The sequence below is a fragment of the Notamacropus eugenii genome, chromosome 1 (assembly GCF_028372415.1).
Source record: "Notamacropus eugenii isolate mMacEug1 chromosome 1, mMacEug1.pri_v2, whole genome shotgun sequence".
NCBI classification, from domain to species: Eukaryota; Metazoa; Chordata; class Mammalia; order Diprotodontia; family Macropodidae; genus Notamacropus; species Notamacropus eugenii.
Window position 1 is genome coordinate 424,662,892 of NC_092872.1, and position 3,841 is coordinate 424,666,732.

Sequence of the window (3,841 nt, forward strand, 5' to 3'; positions counted from 1 at the left end):
TACTGTTCAGTGATTAGGACCCTCCTATTGTTAGATGAGTTAACATCAGTTAATTTTCACAAAAGGATTTTTACTAAGAAGATATAATAGGAATGAAGCAAACATTCCACCTCTCCTACCTCTTAATACCCAAACTGTCCCAACACTTAGGGACACATTCTTTTTGTCGTTTTGGTTTCTGGAGTGAATGAGCTCAAACCTAAAGCAGTTACTACAAAGTGTTGGTTCACAGTAAGTTTATTTCTAGTTGATTTCTAATTTCAATCCAGCTGATGGATGAGTTGCCCTATTTTGTAAGACCCAGCATCTTGGCTATGAGATCAATCCACCACTGGTCTGGGTCCCACTCACTTCTGGAAGAAGTGTGCTGTGTATAATAAATACATGGCTAGACTCAACTTCCCACACCTCTGGTGACTTCTCAAGGTTGCAGTCTAGTCCATTCTTTCTCTTATAGACTCTTCACCTAAGGTAGAAAAGAATAGATGTAATAGGTCATGACTTCACGCAGGCCCGGGTGGAAAACTCCCCTAACTCAGAGGCTTACTTCAGTTTTGCCTTCTTACTCAAACACAGCCAGGCAAGAAATAAAAAGGAGTTACTCTCTTTGGCAGTGTTCGTTATGCATGCTTAATTTACCTTAGAATTCAGTAGTAAACCTTTTCTCACCATGTGGTCACTGGACTAGAAACAGTCGTAGAATACATGCTCTGAAGCAGAGAGCAGGACCCTCCATTACGAATGCCCAGAAGCAAGCTTACTAAACTAACTTATTGACCAATTCCCCATTACAGTAGAGTCCTCTCTTTGTGTTACGGATTCAGTTGTACTTGAACTATCACAGGTACATAATTTCTCTCTCTTTTTTTGGAGAATTAGTGTAGATTGGGGAAAAAAATTTAGTCCACCATCTTGGGTTGATTACATGACTTGGAAGTCTTACTATTGTTAGTGACGATGATGATGAAGAAGAAAAAGATGTTGATGATGATAGTGATGGTGAGGTGGCAGTTTTACTCCCAAGGACAGCATTAGAGTAATATTTCTAGTTTCTCTAAGTTCTATTTACTAACAGTAGACTGTTCCTATGGCTTCACTTATGATCCTTGAGATTCCTTAGAATGAAACTGCTTTCCCTGATCACCATTCCCTGTTTTGTGCTGTCACCTCTTATTTGAACATAAATAAATTTTTTGAGATCAAAGACCTTTTTATTTTTCTGTTTGTATCCATAATGGGTGATCATAAATTATTTTTTATGTTCTAAAAAATCTTGAAATTGCACAAACTTGGGTTTGCATGGCAGACATTCCAATGCTCAACCCCTCCCTCCTTGCCCCTGCCTGACATGGGAGTTGCTACTCTTTTGGGCTCAGGAGACATAGGGGATTTCCCTTAATTCAGGGCTGATCTTGGACTTGAATGGCACAGGTAGGAAAATGAGAGGGAGTATCTTCCCAGGAACTGTATGCAACACTGATATATCTGTCTAGTCAGATGCTCAAGGCAAAATGGAATGGCCTCTAATAGCTGAAATCCACCTGGCGTCATGTACTAGGGTGAAACTGTAAGTGGGTGAATATGGCTGTTAAAGCTAGTGCTCATGCATCCCTGGAGATGGCCTTATAAGATATATAAGATTTATATTCATTTCGGGAATTGGAGTGTATATTGACTGCCAGTTCAGGATTCTCCAGTCTTCTGGGGCCCAGAGCCATGGCTCCTGGGGGAGTGGATGTAGCTTCAGTTTGCCAACATTTGGGGGTGAGGCATGCCTCTAATGCTTTGGTGTGTGGGTAGTGAAATTCAATGCACTTCACTGTGAAATGGAGAGAAGATGAGGTTGCTAGGAGGCACAAGGCACAAAACTCTGTGAACAGACAGGAAGTAGTCAACTTCTGTGACCTTTGGAGAAATCTCTGAAAGGTCAAAGGAGGGATTTGGGATGGATGTTTATTTTTTAGATGAATGGGAAAGAAAAAACAACAATAAACTTTCACTTGGTCAGATTGATTTTTCTCCAGAAGACCCTGAAAAAAATAAAAAATGTAAGCTCCATGAGAGAGCTCCTTTCCCCTCCCCTTCCCTTCCTTCTTCTCCCCTCCCCTTCCCTTCCCTTCCTTTCCCATCCTGTCTTCATATCCCCAACCCATAACACAATCATGCACTTTTTTTTAAAAGTCCAGACCCGTAATATTAATATTTTGGGGAACTGCTGGGGTGGAAACTCCTTTACTGGTATGTAAAAGTATAGTTTATCTCATCTCTAACTTAAAATATTAGAAGTTTTTCTGAGGAAGTAAGAAGTAAATGACTTGTCCATAGTCTCACAGTGATTATGTCAGAGGCAGGACTCGAACCCAGAGCTTCCTAACTTTTGGATCATCTGACTCTTTAATCATTACGCCATATTGCCTCTCACCTCACATATCATTGCATGATTATAGATTCAGTGCTAGAAGGAACCTCAGAGGTCATCTAATCCAACCTTCTTATTTTGCAGATGAGGAAACTAAGGCCCAGGAAAGGTAAGTGACTTGTTCAGGTTACACAAATAATAAGCAGTAGAGCTAGCATTTGAACCCAGTCCATCTGACTCCAAATTTAGCCCTCTTTCCACCATGCCGTATTGTCTGCCATACTTAGTAGTGTTTAATAAATATTTGTTAAATGGAATTAAAGGCTGTGGTATGTCAGTCACACTGCTAAAATAGGTTAGGTGAGGCCATCCTACACTGAAGTGAGCTGGACCTAGTGTGTGTGAGTGTGTGTGTGTGTGTGTGTGTGTGTGTGTGTGTGTGTGTAATGATCAGAATGAGTGAGGTGCAGCAACCCTTTCCGCAGACCCTGCCATTCTGTGTTGGCCATCAGTTTAGGAAAAAAATCCTCTGTTATGAGTCTATCCCCTACCCTTTTCACTTTGGAGGAGATAAATAACTTAACACTGGAGTGAATTCTGGGCAGAGGTGACCTGACTGAGGTTGAGTAAGTCCATCATGCCTCTCCTCTCCATCTTGATCCCCAGGCAGGAACAGACACTGGATATCTGCTCCATTGAGCACACGTCACTTCCCTCCCCTCTCTCTAGCCTCATTTTATCCTCATAATAGTATCTGGGAGGTACATACTATTATCCCCATTTTATAGTTGAGGAAGCTGAGACTAACAGAGGGTGACTTACTCAGTACCACATAGCTCTGGCCTTCCAGATTGCAGGTACAGTGCTCCATCCGCTGTGTCTCCCAGCTGCCTTTGCTATCATGAAAGGCATAACTTTACTTCCTATTCCCGTGCTTCAGAATTGGGAGGCCAAAGTTGTCTTCCCTGACCAGCACTCTGCGCTCCCTGGTAACCATTCATGACATGTTTTTCTCTCCAGTGACCCAATCCTCTTTTTGCTGCCTCTACTTCTCTAGAAGCTCTGTTCTTTTGAGCATAAATTGCCTTTTCTATTAGACCTGTGACTTCTTCTCAGAAATTTCTTTCCACATAATTTTGTTTACTTTGGTATAAATCCCCCCTTGAACCCTCACAGAAAACAATCTTCCTGAGGACAAGAACTGTTGCATGTTGTCTTTGTTTTCCCTTTGCCTAGCACAGTGCTCAGCAATTATTAGGTGCTTAATAAATGCTTGCTGAATTGAACCTCATAGAGATCCATGGTACCTTTTAAATGTAGAAATAGAAGAATGTAAAAGGTTGGGTTTTATGAAGGCAACAGCACACTGGTGATTGTAGAAAGAATGTGTTTGCCCAACACATGTAGAGTATGCAGAAGAGGTTGAGGCAAGAATCCACAGAGCTGAGGACAAAGTGTATAAACAGGAGGCAAAGGGTTAGA

The 3,841-nt window shown here is 41.6% G+C and overlaps 1 long non-coding RNA gene across 1 annotated transcript; it reads right to left on the reverse strand.

Moving 5' to 3' along the window:
• Nucleotides 1–219: 219 nt before the first annotated feature.
• Nucleotides 220–1,050, reverse strand: LOC140526396 (uncharacterized). The gene is made up of 2 exons (XR_011974353.1): nt 944–1,050; nt 220–466 (listed from the first exon to the last, which is right to left on the reverse strand). It is a non-coding gene; the product is annotated as an uncharacterized lncRNA (long non-coding RNA).
• Nucleotides 1,051–3,841: the final 2,791 nt, after the last annotated feature.